The 23,655-nt window shown below is 46.7% G+C and overlaps 1 pseudogene across 1 annotated transcript in view; it reads left to right on the top strand.

Moving 5' to 3' along the window:
• LOC147663352 (uncharacterized) overlaps positions 1-23,655 on the top strand; it is a 63,717-nt pseudogene that overhangs the window by 28,457 nt on the left and 11,605 nt on the right. The window contains exon 3 of the transcript XR_015305347.1: positions 14,637-14,916. The product of XR_015305347.1 is annotated as an uncharacterized LOC147663352 (transcript). The remainder of the gene's footprint in view (positions 1-14,636; positions 14,917-23,655) is intronic.

Genomic DNA, 23,655 nt, shown 5'->3' with positions numbered 1-23,655 from the left:
ATGATTTCGAGGTGAAATCGTTACTTGATTATGACGAAAATGCTTGTGCATAGTGTACTAGCCATTATCGGTCTTTTGATATAAAAATCGTCATGCTACGACAAAGTTTGTTGCACGAGTCCAGAATTTTCAGAACTACAAACCCTCCTTTTGCCCTTACATAGGCAATTTAACCTAATCTCATGCTAATCTGAGTCCAGGTCTATATTCCTAAAGTCATTGAGATGTTGCTGTAACATCATTCTGGTACTTAGTTCGTCTTTTGACACCGGCTTCCTTACACATGATGTAACACAGAGGCCACATATTGCAGGAGCGCACTGCACGCACAGACAGAACAGAAAAAGAATGGCTAAGACCATCCCAATGACCATCAGAATTTTCCATCCCCAGCCGGATATCAGTTCCCAGAACCATCCCATAAAAGACCAATCCCCTTTATCCATATGAATAGATTCGGAAATTTTATGCAGTTTGGAGATGGCCTGGTACACTGTTGGAGCGTTATCTGGAATAAAGGCACAGCAACTCGATTGGATCAGTTTACATACCCCACCTCGGACTGCAAGTATGACATCTAATGCGACCCTGTTCTGAAGGGTCATAAGACGGTCCGATTGGAGCTCAGCAGTCAAGTTACTAAGGGCACCAGCAGTTTCAATTACGGTGGATTCAACCACCCTTGCTAATTGCCTTATGTTTCTGCTGTTAACCATCGGTCCCCAGAACGGCAGAAAACCCTTTGCGAAATCCCCAAATTCTTGTCCTGCAGTGTCTTCTTTATTCAAGACACCTCTAACTATCCTTTTCTTATGGTAATCTGCCGCTGCTGTGTAGGTGGGAGGCAACAGGAACGAAACAAAACATGTGCCCGAAAAGTCAGGGGGCAACCATGTATAGGCTCTATCATGGCAGATGAAATAGGTACCCTTAGCTGCTAAAAACGAAGGGGAGGTCTGAGATGCAAGAACACACATTTCCGTACAGACACTCTTCCCTAACTGAGCTCTGAGATTCTTGCCAGTACCTTGCAGACACAGATGACCCTGATGGGGTACAATCCAAATCGGGGAACATCTCTTAGCTTGCTGTTTCTCACTCAGAGTAGCTCCGTATCTGGTCACGTTCCATCCTATGTATACTAGCGTCTCATCTCTCGGGATAGTCTCATAGGAAATATCTTCCTTAATCATATCTACTATACCCTTAACTAGAGCACTATCCTTAGGATTGTCTGTTACAGAACGTAGGGGGTAGACTTCATGTGCATAAATGAACATTGTCCTGTATGCCCACACAGAACCATTGTGACTGAATGGCAGGACAAGGTAAGGGATGCCTTTATCCGTTGTGTGAGGCATAAGACCACACACCCAGCAGTTAGTCATGTTCATTACTAGTTGGTGTTGGTGCAAGAGCTGAATGAAGGAGTTATTAATAAACTCTAATCTCCTAGCTGACTCATGTTCAGGAAGGGGTTGAAAAGAATGTGCGGAAATAGTAGGAGGAGGTATGGGTGATGTAGTCGGTGCAAAGGTTACTTTAAAGAAAACAGTACATATCCTATTAAAAACATCATTGCACTTAATAACAGGAAAATGCATAATAATAAAAAACGTTTCTTTGTCATCAATCCACATATTCTTGTTTTAAAGTTCACAGCTTTGGCAGATCTCTCCATTTTGAGAAACTCCATCCTCGCTATAATGCTGCCCGCGATGGGAGGTTGATTCTGCTAAGGAATGCTTCTGTTGATTTAGGGCAACTCCCTTAGACCAACCAGAACTGTCGACCTAACGTCGCCAGCTGCACCCCAAAGACTTTGGGCAATCGCGGCCCTAGCAGCGGAACCCGGATGGCGGTTCGAAAAAACAAAAATAAGCAAGTTTCTCAGATGGGAGAGCTGCGCTTTCAAAAATAGTACTTAGGGAAAAATTTTATTAGTTCATTTTTATTAGTTCGTATTTCTCGGCCTCAGATTATACCGTTGTCTTCCCGGTATTGTATGGTCTTGAAACAAGGCTTCAGGTTCTGTAGTGTCCAATCGGGCTGATGATGGTACGGCTGGTTGCAAAATATTGTCACTCTCTTGTTCTGTAATTGTTCCTTTCACACGAGCGTCACTGAAAGGTATGAACCGTGGCACAGATTCAGTCTCTGAGTCGGGGATACCCTCCTGGACCCACCGGTCATAGAGCAAGGGCAGGGGGATCCTGTGGATCCAGTTCTTCTTTCCCTCCACACGAACGGCTGATCTTGTGGAAAGAAGGACGAGGTGTGGGCCGGTCCACCTGGGCTGTTCGTTCTTTGTTCGCTGAAAGTTTTTCACCAACACCCAGGATCCAGGATTGATTTGATGGCCTGGAGTTTCAGAGACCGGAGGCAGAGAGTCATGGACCTGTTGGTGTAAAACACGCAATTTAGCCGTCAATTCATACAAATAGTCAAGCAAAACAGGGTGCTCTATTTCACTAAACTTTGTGGGTCTAGGCACCCCCCCATATGTTGGCCGAACGGCCGAAAACAATTTCATAGGGACTAAGTTTCACTCTGGAATGCACGGTCATTCTGGTGGATAGGAGTGCTAAAGGCAGAGCGTCAGGCCATTTAAGACCCGTGTTTGCTTGAATCTTGGCTAACTTTAGTTTTAGGGTGCCGTTGTAACATTCTACTAATCCAGCTGATTGGGAGTGATTTGCAGCGTGGAACTTTTGTATAGCCCTTCACATACTTTTTTCATCACTTGACCCACAAATTCACTCCCATTGTCACTCCAGACCATTCTCGGCATTCCAAACCTGGGGAAGAATTCTTTGACTAGGGCTTTTGCTGTGGACAAGGCAGTATTGTCCTTTAGGGGATATGCTTCTACCCATCTTGAGAAGGCGCAGACAACGAGTACATATTTTAAATAGTTGCACCTCTCCATGTGGATGAAATCTAGCTGCAAAACCTCAAACGGATACGTAGGAGGTGCAATAATGACCAGCTGGAGTTGGGGTTCCCCTATCAGGGTTGTGTTTCAGACACACCATGCAATTCTTGACCACATTCTCTGCACACTTAGGAATGCCAGCATTCTGCCATCAACTTGCAAATCCCTTTCACGCTGATATGAGCCATTCCATGAGCCATTGTAACGACTGCAAGCACGTACACATCGGGTAGCAACCATCTCTGATGCTCTGGCAATTCAACCCAACAACCATTTGCATCCATTCTGCCCGTACTTTCTCTCCACATGCTCAACTCTTTCTCTGTAGCCTCAGATTGGATCGATTTCACACTCTCTATCGTGTCCTCACACATACCAACATCACCAACCCATCTTGCAGGGCCCGCAAAATACATTCTGCTCATCACATTCCTTGCTGTTTCTTTCGCGACTTCATCAGGAAATGCATTTCCACGACCAACATCATCAGTCACCTTCTTGTGAGCACTACATTTTACAATCGCAACTTGTAGAGGCAAGGTCAGTGATTCAAGAAGCTCATTCACCAACTGACCATGCTGGATCTTGGCTCCATGCGAAGTCAGATACCCACGTTCACGCCACAGACGTCCAAAACTATGAGCCACGCCAAATGCATACTGACTGTCAGTGTACACATTCACTTTCATTCCTTTTGACAACACACACGCCCTTGTAAGTGCAATCAATTGTGCCGCTTGAGCTGAGTTATGTGGAATACGTGCAGCTTCAACGATTGTATGCAAAGTTGTGACAGCATATGCTGCAGTCGTGTCACCATTCGGAAGCTTGAAGCATGAACCATCCACCCATAAGGTACCATCACATTCAGCAAGAGGAGTATCTTGGAGGTCTATTCTCCCTTTCGTTTCTTCTTCTGTTCTAAGAAAACAATCATGCTGTTCTTCATCAATCTCTGTCTCAACTGGAATTGGCAACAATGTGGCTGGGTTTAATGTGCTGCATCTTTTGATGTGCACATGACTCGCTAAACAAAGTTAGTTCGTAACCTGACAATCGAGCACTAGTTAAGTGCTGTGTCTTGGTTCTGTTTAACAACGTGTCCACTGCATGTGGAACCATTACCACTAACGTGTTATTCATCACTAACCCAGCAGACTGTCGAATAGAAACAGCTGCTGCTGCTGTTGCTCTTAAACAACTTGGCAATGCTTTAGCTACTGGATCCAACGTCGACGAAAAATATGCTCACGGACGCTGCTTGTCTCCAAACAATTGTGTCAACACTGATAATGCACAACCTTCTTGCTCATGGACATACAATGTAAAGGGCTTACTGTAGTTGGGGGTACCCAACACAGGAGCCGAACATAATGCTGTAGGTAATTCAGAAAAACTTTTCTGACACTCTTCGGACCAAGGCACGGGATTGGGTGTATCTTTACATGTTAATGCCACCAATGGTTTGGCCAGTAAAGAAAAATTTGGAATCCACGGTCTACAGTACGATGTAATACCCAAGAAAGCACGCACTTCTCTCTGTGTTTTTGGCACACTTAATTTTCTTATTGCCTGGATTCTTTCTGGGGTCAGTTTCCTTCCCTCCTTCGATAAGAGATGACCTAAGTAGGTCACTTCTTGTCGACAATATTGCAACTTAGACAGGGACACTTTGTGATGCAGATCACACAAATGGCGCAACAAGGAGCACGTGGCTTCTTTGCATATTTCCTCAGAATCTGCCACAACAAGCAAATCATCGACATACTGGATGAGGGTAGCGCCTTCAGGTAAAACGATCGTATCGAGTTGTATTTTTAGAGCTTGACTATGTATTGATGGACTTTCACAGTAGCCCTGAGGAGCGCGTTTAAAGCGGAAGCTTCATCCTCCTAAGCTGAAGCCAAAAATATCCCTACTTTCCTCAGCAATTGGGATGCTGAAGAAAGCGTTCTTCAAGTCAATCACTGAAAACCATGTTGTAGAGGCTGGAATCATAGTCAATAGGGCAGTAATGTCAGGAACAACTGGAAATTGTGGCACTACTATTTTATTCACCTCTCTAAGATCAATCACAAATCTGTACACAGGGGGCTGAGAGGGGTCAGTTCGTTTTAAAACAGGCAGAACAGGACTATTGCAAACGTTGCCTCTTTTCTCTTCAATCACATCTTTCTCAATCAAATCATAAATGATCGCTAACAACGCTTTTTCTCCTTCACTAGAAATTTTGTATTGGGGAATTCGTGGCATCCTAACATTAGTTTTTAATGTCACAACATATGGTGGTATTTCCAAGAGACCCACATCATTAGGACCAGTAGCCCAAAGAATATTAGGTAGAGATGACAAATCTGTCGGAAATTCCTCTCTTGACAAATACATTGGAGAAACCACTTCCTTACCTAGTGTAAGTTGCACTCCCGAAGGGGAACAGTACAAAGTCGCATACAATCTTTTTAACAGGTCCAATCCCAACAAGTTCTCACCACAACCTGTTGTCAGAATAAGGGGTGCTTCGAATTCATAAGGACCAATAGACAGGGACATTGGACTAGAAATCGGGTTCCTAACCGGGGCGCCAGAAAAACCTACAGAAACATTCATTTCGCCAGACAAAGGTGCGCCAGGGAGTTTTGAGTGCATCATAGAACTCTTTGTAGCACCAGTATCCAACAGAAAAGGTTCTGACACACCTGATGTAATCACCTCAACGAATGGTCCACTCTGATCTACTGGAACTGAAACAACTCCCTCTCTTTGTCTATGGCTGTCCTAGCAATCATTACCTTCCATATACTCATCTTCTGCATAGTAATCATCAGCGTAGTAGTGAGTTGTCCTACCAGGTGCGTTATTCTGCTGATCAAACCTATTCATAGAATTTTGAGGTGGAAAGGAGCGTGTATTCTGAGGGACGTTTCCACGTCCTCTACCTCTAGGTGTTTGCTGAACACCTCTACCTCTTGTGTTTGCTGAACACCTCTACCTCTTGTGTTTGACACACCATTTGCTGTAACAAGATAGGGCAACTATATTTAAAATGACCCTCTTCCTTGCAATACGAACACTGATTGGGACCTACAGGAACGCGTGGTTGATTGTACTATACTCTTGGCTTTTGGAACTGTGGGGGTTGCTGATAATTATTCTGATAGTTATTCTGCCCACCATTATTCTGACCACCACCACCACGTGGCGGGTATGCTTGCTGTAACAGGACCTTCGTTTTTAACTCTTTAATTTTCTTTTCTGCTCTTTTTTTCTCATCTTTGTCTCTATTTTCATAATATTGTGCAGTAGCCAATATCTGTGCTGAAGAGGAAACTGCCCACAAACTCTCTGAATCCTTCAACTTTTTACACAATTCTGGAAGTAGGTTGTGTACAACTTTATCAACGAACCGTCGCTGACCACCTTCTGTACTCATGTCTTGACCACTGTGGTCGACAAACGTTTCTTCAAACCTGGTGAAGAAATCAGACACCGTTTCATCTTTCTTCTGCTTACACGCAGACAACTTATCCCAATTTACACGCATGGCAGGCATTAGAGTTTTCATGTAATTAATGATCCTACCAGGGAGTTCTGCCACCAAAGGCTCAGGTTTAGCACCACCAACTTGTCTAGCATCAGCAGCAGTAATATGTACCCATGTGTCACCTAACTCATGATCATGATCTGCATGACGAATCTTTCCCAATAAAGGCTGTGGAACAACATTCCCAAATAACATATCAATATCAGCTAAATTCATGATACAGGAGCCTGCAGTCTGTGATAATTCTTTGTAATATCCTGCAGGATTTTTACGGGGATCAGGCAATGTCTGCTTAAGGGCTAATACTTCAGCTCGCTTCCTTGGGACATGTACCCACACACGCTGAAAGTGTGGCGGAATAATCGGGTTAGCATTCGCGTCTCCATCTCTCCAAACTGGGGGAACTTCCCTCATGGGATATTGTCTTCCCTTCTTTTTGACAGAGGAATCAGAATCAAACAATGACTTGGAAACACCTTCAGTCCTAAGTGATAACAATGTTGCAACGGCTTTCCTAACATCTGAACCCACAATCGTGCCTTTTGAAAATTCGAACCGTACATGGCTCAACTCAGACGGATTAGAGTTCAAATCATTCTCTTCTAAATCTTCGCATAGATAAATACACATTTTCTCAAAAACATACCTCTGCTTTGATGCTTCCCACTGATGGAACACATCCATAACAGATTCTAGTTCATATCTCATCGGGTCAGTAACCCAGTTATGTGCCAAACGATCCAATACTTCTTTCTCCCTAGAATCAGGCAGGTGGCTACGCAACTGTTTGTGTTCAGGGGTATTAGTCGGGCTTGCCGCTCCAAACAAAGGGTATAGAAGACTAGAAACAGTGCTTGCCACTCTTTGGCGGACAGGCGGAGAAGTCGATGAAAAGACAAGTGGGAAGGCAGGGTGAGATGAGGCAGATGCAGAGGTAGTGTCAGGAGGAGTACCAGGAGTGGTAGTCGATACAGTAGTTAAAGTTGCAGGAAGTATAGGAAGAGCAGGTGTAAAAGCCGGTGACCCTTGGGAAGGCTGCACCGGAGGAATATGAGCCAGCTGAAGAGTAGCTGGTGGGTGCTGTGGAGGAACAGGAGGTATAACAACCATGGGTTGCACAACTAAAGGTTGTGGAGGTGCTGTAGCATTTTGCGCATAGGGCGGTGGCGAATTTAACAAATGCGACATTAGGGGATCTTTTTCAAGCTCTCCTACTGCGTCTTGCTGAAGAGGCGGCAAAACTGGATAACATTTATCTATTACCATTTTACGTTGCCTGTGCAACTGCTCACTCATCTGTTCTTCTTTATTGTCTTTATACTGCATAGCAGCTTGCATTACAGAGATACCCTTTTCTCTCTTATCTTTCTTCGTTAGTTTAATTTCCTTTTGTTTGGCCTCCTTACGCCATAGGCGGAAAGAGTCAAACATTGCCGGCCGGGCTTTCTTCTTAAAAAGTTTAACTTCGAGATTATCTATCAATCAATCAATCAATCAAAGACATTTATAGAGCGCGCTACATACCCGTAGGGTCTCAAGGCGCTTGGGGGAGGGGGGGTGCCGCTACTGCTCGAACAGCCAGGTCTTCAGCTTCTTCCTGAAGGAGAGGTGGTCTTGGGTCAGGCGCAGGTCGGTCGGGAGGGAGTTCCAGGTCTTGGCGGCCAGGTAGGAGAAGGACCTTCCTCCTGTAGTCGCTCTTCGGATGCGGGGGACGGCGGCGAGGGCGTGGTTGGCTGATCGGAGGTGGCGTTTGGGAGCGTAGAAGTTGATCCGGCTGTTGAGGTAGCTCGGGCCTTGGTCGTGTAGGGCTTTGTGTGCGTGGGTGAGGAGGCGGAAGGTGATTCTTTTGTTGACGGGGAGCCAGTGAAGGTCTCTTAGATGTCCGGAGATGTGGCTGGTTCGTGGGATGTCGAGGATGAGTCTGGCTGAGGCGTTCTGGATCCGCTGGAGTCTCTTCTGGAGCTTGGCGGTGGTACCGGCGTAGAGGGCGTTGCCGTAGTCCAGTCGGCTAGTGACGAGGGCCTGGGTGACGGTCTTCCTGGTCTGGGTGGGGATCCACCAGAAGATCTTCCGTAGCATGCGTAGGATGTTGAAGCACGCCGAGGAGACGTTGTTGACTTGCCTGGTCATGGAGAGGGAGGAGTCCAGGATGAAGCCCAGGTTGCGTGCATGGTCTGTCGGTTTGGGTGCGGTGCCCAGGGCGGGAGGCCACCAGGAGTCGTCCCAGGCGGAGGGTGAAGAGCCCAGGATGAGGACCTCCGTCTTGTCAGAGTTCAGTTTCAGGCGGCTGGTCGTCATCCACTCGGCTACCTCAAATCTAGGATTTCAGTATCAAAGCTACCATATTGGGGCCATTTTAAAACACCGTCGTTTCTGGTGTATTTGATCCACACTTCATTGTATGTCATGGGGCTTACTCCATGTTTCACATATAGTTCATAGGTTGGAGTTCCAATCGGAGGAACCGGACACGAGTACTCCAGTCGGGAGTCATAATTTTTACAACCAAGACAAAACAAATTTCCAAGTCTGCTAAGACCAGGCATCTTCGCTCTCTAGTCTAGCTTCAAACTTCAAAGGATTATCGATTACGATATTCTCGTGAATACACGAGTCCTTCGGCTTTGGCGCTTGCAAGTTCCAAATCAAAGTGGTCCCAAAAGGGGACACCAAACAAACTAAGGACTGGGAGACGCTCCACTTATACTTAACTGAGGTATCGATGACGTCACCAGAAGACTCGTCTATCGTTTCGCTCTACCAAACATCAAGGGTCCAAATCAGGGCGATAGTCAGGGCAGCAGTCCTTCGTAGCCGTCGGGACGCGGGGAACCTCGCAGCAAAGACCTTCGGAACCACGTCGACATACAGGGGTCGCTGAAGTGGCTGGCCGTCCTCCGGAATTTTCACACGAAGCTCCTCACGAACCTCTGGCTTGGACCTGTACCGCTGATACCGCCCCATGTTGGGCGCCAACTGAGGTACTGGGTTTTTCAGAACCGGTACTGATCCGGTAACCCAGTGGTGTCAGGGGCAACACCCAAAGACCTCGAGTACTTTCCTGATTCAGACCACAGAAACACGAGTCTTCTAGGTGAAGTCAAAGATCGAATTTATTGGCTGCAACCAAGTAACAAGCGTCCTAGAAGTACAACAACACGGTGTGTATATTCTCAGGAGACTGCTCAACATTACAGAGCCAGGCTTCTCTTTTTATACAGAATTTTAGGCTTCAGGCAAGCATTCTTAGATTTACAGTGCAAACATTCTTGGATTTACAGTGAGCTATTCACATATTTTCATTACAAAGAAAAAAGCAGAGTCATGATGACAAGTCCACATTTTATTGTGTCCTGTTCGTGATCAATTACCCGGCAAGGCCCAACATTTCCATCAGATATCGGTGTACCCTCAATAAAACCGGGCTCCTCCTCATCATAAAGCAAAAGAAGAGAAAAGAGCAAGGACAGGTGTGAGCAAGATTTGGGCGGGGGTGTGTGTGCGATGGGAACAGTTTATGGCCTGTTGTGCTTTGATGCTATCTCGTTCGGCCACTGGGAGGGGAACTGACCAAACAGGTTTGGCTTGGGGCAATGGTTCCAGCTTGCCCAGGTCACAGAAAAGTCAACTAAGGTGTATGTGTCCTTTGATATCGAATTCAGCTGTGGTTACAAGCCTATGAAAAGGGCAACTCACAAAATGGCTGCCAAGCGTAAAATGGAACCCAAGGGTTCAAAAACGAAAATGACGGTTTCGAGGTGAAGTCGTTACTTGATTATGACAAAAATGCTTGTGCATAGTGTACTAGCCATTATCGGTCTTTTGATATAAAAATCGTCATGCTACGACAAAGTTTGTTGCACGAGTCCAGAATTTTCAGAACTACAGCCTGGCAGAGCCCCATCCCCACTCCCCTCCCTTCTTCTGCTGAAATCATGCAAAAAACAATCCCAACAGGCCCCACAAAGGACCATCAGTGCTAAAAGCTCTAGGGCAGAGGTTTCCATGTATGCAAGTCCCAGTACTCTAGCAAAGTGCACTGCAATCATCACTCCAGCGCCATCACCCCTTAGGATTTGTCAACGTGAGCCTGCAACACATCCCAGTGCGCCTCTTAAGAGCAGCCCCCCGCCTTCCACAGCCATCACAAAAAGTGTCAGAGTCAAAGATCGATATACATTGCATCGTGCGTGGAGGGCTATCCCCGCTAAGCACAGGGTGATATCCCCCACCCGCAGTCTGGCTATGCCGTAGTGAAATGATCTCACCCAGTGTTGGTGCAGTGGTCCACGCACAGGACTCCTTGTTCCTGTATATCAGTACTACTCCGCGCTCAAAGTTAGTTGCACCTACAACACTATCCAGCCCCCAGCAGGAGCACCAACAGAGAGGCCTAGGCTGCGACAGCTATTCTATTCCTGCTCATCCAGGAGGCTGTTATCGTCTTGTTCGTTATCAGGACTCCTCGGGCTGTTCCTCTGCTCCTTAGTCCACACCTTCAAAGACTTCTTGAGTTCAGCAGGGTCAGTGAAAAAGTGCGAATGTCCTTGTCTGTTGATCCGCAGTTTTGCCGGATACAGCATGGCGCAATCCAGCCCGAGGTCTCGTAGCTGCTTTTTATATAGAGCGAAGTGCCGCCGTTCCTCCTGCACTTTCGCTGTGAAATCAGGAAATAGAGAGATATCCATACCCTCAATCTGTAGCTTCCCCTTTTCTCTTGCAACGCGCAATGCTGTGTCCCTATCCCTATAGTTCCAAAGCTTTGCAATTATCTGCCTCGGGGATGCCCCCGTGCGCGGGCGAGGTCCCAATGTACGGTGCGCTCTTTCTACAATGAACATCGGAGAGAAGATGTCGTCTCGAGCAGATTGACCAGGAGCTTCTCCACAAAGAGTTCCATCTTTCCAGTTTGGGTTGTCTCCGCAACCCCGGTGATGCGTATGTTCGAGCGGCTCGAGCGGGCTTCCGAGTCTTCTGACTTATCTTGTATGACCTGGAGTAGCCTACCCATCTGTTTGCGATCTTTGTCTAATTCAGTCTGCGCTTCTTCAACTTCGGTCTGCCGCCTCTCCGACATGTCGAGACGTTCCGCGTGTTTGTCCACCCTCTCTGACATACGGTCCATGCGGTCCATGCGGTACGTGAGGGCATCAATCTTGGACCCAATAGTCCCCATTCTGTCCTGCAGGCCTTTCTCCACTGACACCAGCATATCTTTGATGTCTGAATACAGTGAGCTCTCCGGTCTCCTATCTTGCTGTGGTGAGGCCGGCGCTTGAGAGTCTGGCGCCCATTCATCTTTCGCTGCTCGAATGTCAGCTTGGTCTGTTTTGTCACACTTGCCCATGGCAGTTGGTTAGGTAGCAGCGACGTCAGGCCTTGCCGCACGTTTGGAATAGTAGTTCCAGATACAATTATCCAGCCACCAGTCCTGAGTCAGACAGTTCCGGTGTACTTAATGGGGTCCCTGCCCCTCTTTACATTCAGAGTCCGCACTATTATACGTAGGGCGTCCTTCAGTGCGCAGCACGGTTTGATACAGTGGAGTACGAGGGCTCCGGTGTTACCTCTCAATAGCGCAGGGACTCCTCCTGCCCACCTCTCCGGTCGAGGGTAGCTGAGCGTGCCCTGAATATGACTGTGCAGTGCAACGTCTCAGGACAGGGGGGTGGGGGCGGTGTGCGTCTCACTGTCTTTGCGCTCACTTCCCGAGCAGCCACGATATTCCAGATCAGTTATATGCACAGCCAGCTGCCAGTTCTAATCCAGGGACCCCTCCACAGTATTTCTCCTATGCCCTTACCGGATCCAGCAATGCTCCCTCCCTACCGTGCTATAGGGACACACTCTCCATTTGGTGGCCCGATGCTGATGGCAAAGTCTAGCTGTCCAACGGGGGTAGAGGGGGCGGAGGGTTTCAGGCGACCAGCAGCTACCAATCACACTGCGGCCCTCCAGGCCGGTCTCCGCACCCCCGATCGCCCGCTCAACCCGGCCACATGTCTCGAGTCGCAGGGGAGAGGCGGCCGCCCCAGCAAGGAAGGATCCGTTACTCGCAAGGGTAGCCTCGTGTGACCCAGCCCAGATCGCAGGGTTCCGGGGCCGCAACGCAAATCCCTGTCCTTCAGTAAGCCACTGCTGATCCGGTCCCACAGCTAGTAACTGACTCCGGGTATCGCGAATGGGAAGCTCGTGGCCCCGCAGCCTAGTGTTCGGCGTGCCTCCGTCTCACTCCTTCTCTCCTCCAATCGTCAGGGTCTGCGGCGCTCCCTGCCTTCACTCAGCAGCAACGCAGCCCGGTCTCACCCTCCGACGCCTCCCCTCCGACCCGCACTGCTCTGGGGTTCCGGGTCCCAGCGATGATTCTGTGGGCCCGGGGCCGATTTCTTCTCCCAAGCCGCACGCAAGTTTACGCATGCTGGGCAGCTGCCTAGGAAAGTCCGCTGTCCAGGGCCTAGTTCGCCCGCTCGCCGACACTCACTCTGGCTCCGTTCGTCGGCACCGAATTTTACGTGCAACGCTGCCGATGAGCCCAAACAGCAACAGGGGGCTGTCCCTCACATCGATGATCCGCAGACTCCGTGAATTTAGGATTTTTAGCAGGATAGTGCTGGTGACGGCGCGAAGCTCAACGCTTAAGCGTCCTCCATTGTTGCAGGCAAGCTCCGCCCCCCATTTTTCCCTTACTTATCACAGTTACCAGATCCAGGTTTGAGAAAAGAAATCTTAAGGGTTCGGGTGGGATGTAATCCAATCTATTCATCCCACCCATATAATATAGGGGTGCAAAATAATAGTGGTCTTTTGCCCTGCCCTTTGACAGCCAAATGCACTATTACGCATATTCTTATGGACTGTGTTTTTTATCTTGCAAATCGGATTACGTTTTTAAGACCTTTGTTTTATAAATATGATGCTCTTCATAGGAACAAGGCGGTAAAGTTACTGTCTGAGATGCGATACTTAGACGTGACAGTTGGGATTGCTCGATCTGTTAAACAGATTTTTAAAAAATTAAATGTAATGGGGATCGGGTGGTGAGGAGGGAGGTTCACTTAAATGTTTTAATTAATGTGTATTGTTTAGAATGTTTTAGAGTATTCTGCTTAATTCAGAAACTCTGTCCATCACCACCCCTTGTTGTTAAAACATTTTTGTCCACCATAAGCGTGGAAGGGTATACTCAGATGTGAGTCCCTTGCTCATTGCACCATCAGGATTCAAGCAAGCCGGGCCGACGATGGCTGAAATGCCAGAAACCGGTCCCCGGAAGCTTGTTTCCTTCCCAGTGTAAGAATTGGCTTGGTAGTTTGGTTTGCTCTGTTTCCATCATGCACTGGGACAGGAACAGACTAATTTGCATATAGCCAGGTTCTGAGCTGGGATGGTGCAGTGAGCTAAAAAACGGTGTTGGATCTAGCCCTGATCTCTTGACTGGGTGAGAGTGTTCTGCTTAATTCAGAAACTGCAGAATGTCCAACAAGGAGAGTGAAAATGAAGGTGCAGAAAGGAAAAGAAAACTCAAATTTAGTGAAAGGGAGCTGGAGGTCCTGATTGAGGAGGTGGCAAGAGAACACATGAAGCTGTTTGGGAAACAGTCACTACAAGTGCTAGAATCCCAGAAAAGAAAAATATGGATTGGAATTCAGGAACATGTAAATGCCATTGGAGTGACCCACCGTGAACTAGACGTACTCAAGAAAAGGTGGTACAACGTCATGAGCCTGGCAAAGAAGAAGATGGCCGAAAGGAAAAACAAGCCTGCCTGACCGGTGGAGAAAGAAATAGGGCACCTGCACTGACTGCATTGAGCCTGAGAGTGTCAGCGGGATCGGGGATGCAGACAGCTCAGCCAGAGCTGACAACATACAAGGTAAGATGCATGCACACCAAGCTGCGCCCCCCACTATCTGACCCCATTCGCCAATGAGGCAGTGTGAATCCCATTCCAGTACATGTTTTAGTAAACTCCAGCAATGCATTATAGGAGATGTAGTCAGTGTAACACCTATCATAACAGTCATCCCATTGAACACAAAGGCATGTGACAAACATCAGTGATAAGCAAGCAGAGGATAGTCAGATACATTGGCAGACATGAAAAAAAGTTTTTTTCAAAATGCTGCTAGACAAGTGAGCTAATGTACAATTTCTGTCCAGGCAGGAAACGCACCCCAGAGGGAGAGAACGGAGGAGGACATTTCAACTGCAGGTCACCATTCACCACCACCGACATCACCAACACCGCTGGCATCACCACCACAGCCAGCATCACCACCACCGCCGGCATCAACATCACCGCTGGCAACACCACCACCGGCATCAACACCACCACCTGCAACAACAACACCACCACCTGCATCACCAGCAGCGTCGCCACCGGCATTACCAAGACCCAGGAGGCATGCAGTGCCAGACTCCAAGAGATGGAGTTGTCCGTGTAAGACTGCAGAGGTGGAGAACCATCAACGGTGCTAGTGGATGGCAATAATGCAGGATCACAGTATACCACCGAGCGATCACACACAGGTGCCGGGCGCCGCAGGGCTTGGGAACCCAGTCCACCTTTGCAGGGTGAGGAGCATGGTGTGTTTGCTGTCTAGAGGCGAACATGTTAAAGGTCCAGCGCCTTCAAGAGAAAGCAGTTCAATCAGTTCAGCGGCAGATGAGACACGTGACAGCAAACTGTATAGAGAAGGGCATCTGCTCATTGATCACAACACTGACTGAGGGCATGAGGGACATGGCTGAGGGCATGAGGGACATGTTCCAGTCAGTGATGCTGCTGTGCAGCAAGCTTGATGAGGACAGGATGGCACGGCGCAGGGAGAGGCAGAAAATGGAGAATCATACAAAGGCGGTGAACCGCCTCTCTACTGCCACGTCTCTGCTCTGTAGGCGCTCTGTGGCCATGCAGGAAGGGATGGCACACTGCAGCCGTGATGTGTCAAGGGGGCTTGTGACAGTGACCACTGCACTTGATGTGCTCCTAAATAATCAGGCTGCCAATACTGGTGCAGGTGATGTGGGGGACAGTGAGGAGACAACCAGTCGCAGCAGTGTAACGTCCCCTGAAACGGAGTCCAGGAGGAGCAGCAGACGTTAAGGTGCTGGTACTGGATCGATTGCCAGTGACGACAGTCTACAAAGGGAATGCAGCAATGTTGTGCTTGGCCGCAGGCGGTAATACAAGCCACACTTAGTCTAGCTAACTGGGTGACTTAACCCATGACATCTTTGTAGGGTGTTTACAAATAGGACTGCCATGTTGAGCCCTTCATGTGGTGGCGTAGAGCCAATATATTAAACTAGGTCATTAAAATACAACTTGCTGTGTCTCCTTACTTACTTAAAAATAGTTGCGTGTGATCTCAGCCCGTCTTTTTCTCCCATCTGGTGCTGGCGCCAGTCCTGCTGCATTGGGCTCTGGCTGTGCAAATTCATCATCATCGTCCTCGGTCAGTTAATTCAACAGCTGTACCTTTCTTAGTGGCAAGGTTATGCAGCATAGCACAAGTTGCGATTATCTTGCAGCAGATGATGGGTGTGTACTAACGTGCGCCTTCGCTTTTGTGGAGGCAGCGGAACCTGCTTTTCAATAGTCCAAATGTGCACTCCACAACATTGCGTGTTGATTTGTGCGCCACATTGTATCGTCTCTCACTTGGGGTTGATGGGTTTAGGTAAGGAGGGAGGATGAAGGACCACACAGCATAAGCGCTATCACCTAGGTGGGGAAGACAGTGCCATTAATAAAAGTCACCTACACATTCATCTGCAGTATACATCAGGGTGTGTCACAGTGATTTACCTAGCAGGTATCCTTCTCCAAATTCTCCTGCAGCCAGGCGTGTGTAGATCTCACTGTTCTGGAATACGTATAAGTCGTGGGTGCTCCCTGGAAATTTGGCAACAATGTCAGTGATTGTTAGCTGCATCGCAGATTACCTGCACATTAATGGAGTGGGTAGGTTTTCTGTTTCGGTAAATGTACTCAGTGGCTGCAGGTGGGCAGATTGGAATGTGTGTCCCATCAATGCGCCCTATAACATGCGGGAAATGTGCCTTTTGGTAAAAGTCTGACTTGGTTTTCTGCAGTTCCGCCTGTGTGGTTGGGAAGCTTATGTGGTGATGCATTCTCAGCATCATGGCATCCAGGAACTTGTTAAAGAAACGTGACAGGCAACTCTGTGACACACTACCTACTGCAGCTAGCACCCCTGGTAACTGCCAGATGCAAGTAGGTGTAGGCTACAGAGCACCTGCACATGTGGTGGTATAGCGTGCACCCTTGGTGTTGGATGCTCCAGGAGTGGGTGCAGATCCCTTATCAGGTCCAGGTTGGTTTGGGGGTGTAGCCTGTACCTTTCATGGATCTCTGCCTCAGTCAGTTGGAAGAGTGTGATGCGCTGTCTGTAAACACGCTCCTCCCGTCTCCAGATCCTCACTCCTGTAGCCGTAGCCGCCTTGCAATAACATAGAGGGCCGCCATAGTGATCACTCTGTTGCAATTTGGGGCTGTTTAAATACAGTGCACCTGATTGCCACCTGCTTTGAGTCAGTGGTAATTATTGACTCTTAAAAAACAAATTTGTGGAAATTCAGTATTACCGAATTTTTCTACATCTCTTTTCTCGTTTTTACCTTTTCTTATTTACCGATTCGGTATTTGGGTGTTCGGTAAATCCGAATCAGTAAATTAGGAATCGTAATAAGGAATCGGTATTTTGTATTGTATTGTAATTGCATTTATATAGCGCTTCCTACCCCTGACGAGGCGTCGAAGTGCTTTTTCAGCAAGTAGCACGCTACTCCGGTACCCATAGAGGATTAGTGTTGAATTAGTATAGTGAAACATGCAAGTACATTTTAAGTTGTGGATAGGTTAGTCAGTTATTTGGATTTGGAATGATAGCAGAATGATAGAGGAGGACAAAGGTTTGTATTAATATAGCTCTTGTTGAAGCACGCTATTCAGGAAGCCCTGATGGGTGTTGAAGCGCTTTTCTGGAAAGAAGCACGTCACACCGGAACCCATAAAGGATTAGTGTTGGAAATTAGTATAGTATAAATATGAAGTAATTTGAGTAGTCGATATGTTATTCAGTTATTTGGGTAGTATATTAGTATAGTTAAATATGGAATGTGGGAAGAGAACATGTTAGTCTGTTAAATTTGATTGAAAAGGATAGTGGAGGGATAAAAGAGTGAAGGTTTTTTTTTTCTTTTTTTTAGGTCTTAGCAGTAGGAGGAGGCTTTTGGATGAGTAAAAATGAGTTTTGGAGGGGAGGAGTCAGAGGGAAGAGTTTAGAAAGGTTTGTTTTAGGGGATCGGTATAGTAAAAAGAGGTGTCAGATGATGCAAGGAGGGGTAGAGTAGGAGAGAGTCTAGAAAGGGTTATTTTGGCGATCATAGTAGTGGTATGGGGTTTGGGATAAATGAGAGAGTGGATGTAGAGGATGTATCAATAGATGTATAAGACGAGAGATAGGGTAGTGCATTGGAAGGAGTGGTAGAAAGAAGTTTGAGATGAGTCAGAAGGTTGGGCTAGAAGATATATTGAGCGAAGTATAGGCTGAGAAATAGGGTAGTGCATTGGAAATGCTAAATTAGAGGAAAGTGATAAATATATAGATCTATAAGTACATTGAAAGTATATAGATACATAATGCATAGTGTTGTGCATGGTGTACATTTGGTGTGAGTGTGTTGCTATGTTTGTGGATGTGGATGGTGTGTGCTGGATATTGCTAAGTGGGAAAATGGGCAGCCTTTCAGGCCCTAGTCCTGACCAGTCTTGAACAGGCTCAAACAGGTAACTGCCCTTGTCCTCTCCGCCCTTAGGTGAGACGCCCTAAGCCTAGCCTTTTATAGCCCTAGTAATCAGGTGACCCCTTCAGCTAATGGGAGTCCTAGCCCTAACACTATCCAATCACAAAACTAGCCCTAAAATCTACAAACCAATAGAAGACCAGGACCTTACAGCCAATCTTAGCCCTAGTCCAAGCACCCAATCAGTTCAAAAACCCTGATCTCTACGTCCAATAAAGTCCCTAGCCCTACTAGTAGTCCCAACCCAAGTCCACGCAACCAAATGGCACAGGTAGCCCTAGTCCCTACTTCCAATAGAAAGCCTAACCCTACTCTTAGTTCCAAAACTAGTCGATCATCCAATCACACTAGAAGCCCTAGTCGCTACTTCCAATTAAAGGTCTAACCCTAGTCCCACCCTACTCCCAACAACCAATAACATAGGAAGCCCTAATCCCTACTTCCAATAGTACTCCTAACCCTAACCCTAGTCTCAACCCTACAATGATTGAATCACAGACCCAGAAACCAATAAGAACCCTCAAATACCGAACCAATGAGGAGATTAACCCCAATCCAATAGAAACACCAGATACAACCACCAATCAGTGTACACATGTACCAACCACTAGCAGACCATATAACAGAGGTCTTCAAACATTTGTCGGCTGAGCCAACCCATCTAAACCTTTTTACACGTTGAGCCCCCACCCCCCCTCCCCCCACCACCTGACGAAAAAGTTCTGGCAGCTGGTACTCTGCATCATTTATGGCCATTCCCTCCTGCAGAGCCCAGGTCGTATAGGGCAAATAATATTAAATAAAGTAAGAGTGTTTAGTAAACTGATGTTTTTGTAGTGCTTGTGCTTATTATAAAGTTCCAATGAAAGGTCTTCAAGAAACAATTAGCACAAACAATTACATTGGTGCTTTATTTTTCACATAAAATACAAAATGTAGGATAGATTAGTAAAAACACTCCCAACCCACAGATCGGGGTGTGCCTGTTTTTTTCTCCACAGGGACAGTCAAGTGTGGATGAATTCTGGCTTCAGCCATCCTTAGGTTGTGCTCCCCTTCCAGTCTTGAGCAGTACCTGGAAATGTGAGTGCTCACAAAGTTATGTAATATATGTGTTGCAGTTTTATATAGCGCAAACCTGCCCCAAAGGTATTGGAGAGCTTTACATGAGCAGCTTTTACATTACACAAGCACACATTCATTTTTGTAAGCACAGGGAGATTGAGTGATTTGCCCAGAATCACAGGATGTCGAGCAGGCACCAGGAATTGAACCTGGTTCCCCATCGCCACAGTCATCAGCTCCAGGATAACCTTCAGGGGGAAGGGTTCAAGAGCGAGGCGAACAGAAGCAACCAGATGTTAAATTCAGCAACCACGCGGCAAAAGGCAACAGTGAAGAAGTGCGGTTTCATCAGCAAAGTTGAAGTATTTTGCAGCTTTATGTATACAAAATTTGTGGCACTCCCGGGAATCTTTCCTGCTGTCCCGTTTATGATCCTGTCAGCACCTGCATCCTTCATGGTAATGTGCTTCCTCCCTTAGAGGATAACAAACCGCACGGACCGCATGATATGTGGATGGATGCACCTATGGACATCTGTGTCCTCTTCCAAAATGGTGATTGCTGCTGGATTGAGTCCAACAGGGGCCCATTACCCAAGTCAACAAATTCACTATAATGGGTGCTGCTGAGACACGTCTGTCACCTGACATTCCTTTAGTGAATGCCCCAACAGTGTGACCCCTGTAGCAAGTTATCCCTTTGAGCTTGAAAGGATGTTCTTTTTCTTTTGTACTGACTTGAAACCCAATTCGTTTTTGCCTGTATCCTATCCATGGGAATGTTATCAGTTCCTACGTATTAAGTAGGACTGTGTATTCTGGACAACATAAGCGCCAAAATATGGGTACTTGGTTCACAAGTATCATCAGGAATTGTTGGCCTGGTTCCTAACTAGCTCACAGTGCCCCATCTGAATCCCCTAAACTCACTAGGGTACCAGATGGTATCAGCAAGTAAGTGAGTAACAAAAGGGGAGGATCCGTTTCCACAGTGCCCTTGGGGATAGAGGGTCGCGTTTGAGCTTGCTGAAATCACCTGTTACTCTGGAAAGATTAGGCGTTAAGGTGAGGCACTGTGAGCTGCCAGGATTGGGCCGACAGGTACTGACGTTGTAGAGAGACTCAGTCCCTAAACTTTGATGTCCTGTTGTCCTAAGAAACAGTTCTGCTTTACCAACAGAATCAGTGCAACAAGTTCACCGTTATAACATTACTGTGTGGTTATATGATTATATTATTCTAGCATAGTGGGAGTACCCTTTGTCAGATACCTTGGGTTATCCTAAACTGCCATACCTGACTAAGATGTATCACAAAGCCAGCCTGTGTAGGATGGTTAGCCTCCATCTTTTTTCTATTTTTGCATCAGTCTTTGTGTTTGTATTAAATTTTAAGGCAAATACAATTCTGTTGTGTTTAGACATTTCTAAGGCACATGGTTTGATTTTAAAACCTGCAATTTCCACTCAATTCCATAATCGTTCTCAGTTGACTTTGTCCATGCTGTGAGAGAGAAGTGCCATTAAGTGTAACATAGAATGCATAAGATACAATATTATTTAAAGATTATATATGATTTGGCCATGCTGTCATGCCATTGTCCACAACAGCCAATGCATTTTCCAAGATAATCCTGTCCATTTATATTAATCTTAAGCTTTGTTTTATATCAACAGGCTCCAAGTCTGTGGAATGCTTCCTAAAATTTGCAATTACTTTTCCGGTAAACGACTCTGTAAAATATAACTGCTGTGAGTCCGGCCATTGTTGAACATCTGCTACAATGTCTGGAGCAGAGGCATCACCACGAGCTGTCTTGTCGAGCAGCAGATCTGAGAGTGGCTGCACGGTCAGCGGTCAAAAAAGAGCGAGTTTGTCATTTAGGGTCTAACTCTGTCTCTGTGTGATCTGGGGAAGATTTATCATCATCAGAATCATCTTTGGAGTCAGAGGGAAAAGTATATGGTGGCGGAGATCGATCTAACAAAATTGAATCATCCTGTGGTTTATTAAGTAGAGGATAGAGAGGACACCCGACAGGGTATTGGCCATTTACCTGTAAACTGCGCTCCGTATCCTCTTTGTCTTTTATTTCCCTAATTTCTTTACTTTTTATATCCTGCCCTCTCAGATAGATGTTTTTGCGCTGTTGTTTGTCTACTAAAACTTGCTCTTTCCTCACTCTCTCATGCGCTTCTTTCATCCACATTCACACACAGTCAAACATATCTGGTCTACTTTTGCGCTTAAACACACATACTGAATTTTTCTAATATCGAATGACCCATGTGTTGCCCATCATAAATCAGGATCCTTCTTAGTATATTTATTCCATAGTGCACAATACATTGTGGAAAAAATAACATTTTTAATGTACATATCCCTATTTGGTCTCCCCTCTGGGGGAGCCGGCTGATTTAGTTCTAAATCCATATTGGTACCTCCAAGAAAGCCACATCCTTCGAATCGTGCGTGAAACAGGCACCCAAAAATATTATAGTATATATAATATTATAACAAAGTGGTACTTAACACGAATATTGTACCGTTCAAAAATTAAAAAAATTTGAGAAAAATCTCCACATTACTTGCCTATATAAATTGCAATTTATATATAACCAAACCAAAATCTTGGCCAAGCAAATCCAAACAAAAAGCGTCACATTTAGCAATCTTACCAAACAAAAGTCTCCAGCCTCCAATTGCCAAGCTCTGAATCGACCAAATGGTCACTGTAAGACGAACGCCAAAAGGGATCTCAGTCAAACACCGGCACCACCTGGAGGGCCGAGTCGGGAAAATCGGAAAAGCACTTCAGCCTGCAAAGACAAGGGCCTCCTCGTGCAGTACACATCATTAGCGAGATTCCAAACCTCCGTCAAGACCACTCCATCAGGCATCTGAGTCGCCGATGAGCCCCACGTAACGGGCGCCAATTTGTGGGGGTGAGCCTTTTCAGTTGCCCACCTGGTGCAGGGGTTTGCCCTTTTGCGCAGTGGTCCTTTAGACTGACAACGTAGAGATTGGCATGGAAGCTGTAATATCACGAAAGTATTTTTATTAGGACACATGAGTGGAACTGCATCGATACAGAACCCTCAGGCAATGTATGAGGCAGCACATGGAGTACAGAAACCATGGGCCTTATATACACCTTGTACTGCAGACTAATCAGTTACATACAAGGATACATCAGAATTGCTTAGTCAACAGAATGGGAGCAGCTACAATGCTGCTGATATCAGTTAAAATAGCCTGACAGTTAAAAACATGACAGGTGCATCCTAACAGCTAAGGCCTCTCTGAGCATGTGCAGTACTCAGGCTCATTGCTGCAGGAGCTAATTATAGATGATGACTCTGCGAAATAGAGAAGCAGGCAACAGCGAAGAGGGGGAAGCACATGGCAAACACATGGTTTAACTAAAACGGATGCAAAAAACAAAATGGCTATGGCTCATCCTAACAGTAGTCACTGCCAAGTTTCCACAGCAGAAAGTCCCATTCCCAGATCCCAGAGTATGGTACCTGGTTCCCGGTTTAGAGAGGGACAGGTTGAGATTCAGGGGCAGTAAGATGCTGTCTCGCCAGTCTTGGGAGGGGAGTGTGGATGAATGTTGTGATGCACTGGACATTTGGGTGATTGGTTAGCACTGTAAATGGTATTAAGGGCTGTTCAAAATGTTTTGTGAGACTGAACATGCCCCGTAATTGTTTTTCGGAGTCGCGCGAACACCTGTTGGAATGTGTAAGTTCTGTGGTTGTAGGGAGCTTACATTGGGGAGGGATACTAGAAGAATGGTGCAAGTGTCTTCCAACCCAGAGTGGGGGAAGTGGTTCAGAGTAGCCCAGCTAGGTGACCTTGTAAGTGAGGAGGTTGCAAGGCCTCACATCCTGTCCCGCAGGAAAAGGTGTGAGACGGCTGTATTCCGAGCCTCAACCTCAGTCTCCAGTACTGGATCGTTCTTAGAGGGAACACCAGGTAGGGAGCCTAGTCTGTCCTGTTGGACTGTTCTTTGAGGGGGATCTCCCCGTATTAGGTGAGCTGGGAGTGTCTGTAATCAGGCCTCCATCAGTTCTGGGGTCTGGCAGTGCCACTCCTAAGTGGAGTGTGCGGAAGTCCCGATTGAGGGGTGACAGGGGGAAAGAGCCCCCAGTGGAAGAACCATTGGGTCAGCGGCCAGCCAAAGGGCTAAGTCACCAAGGATTGGCCATGGTGATGCCACTTCTGTCCTGGGGCATCTTCGCGCACTGTCGGAGGGACTGGAGGTCGCGAGCTCTGCA

The sequence above is a fragment of the Lissotriton vulgaris genome, unplaced genomic scaffold, assembly GCF_964263255.1.
Source record: "Lissotriton vulgaris unplaced genomic scaffold, aLisVul1.2 SCAFFOLD_300, whole genome shotgun sequence".
NCBI classification, from domain to species: domain Eukaryota; kingdom Metazoa; phylum Chordata; class Amphibia; order Caudata; family Salamandridae; genus Lissotriton; species Lissotriton vulgaris.
This window is presented reverse-complemented; position numbering and strand designations above follow the sequence as displayed.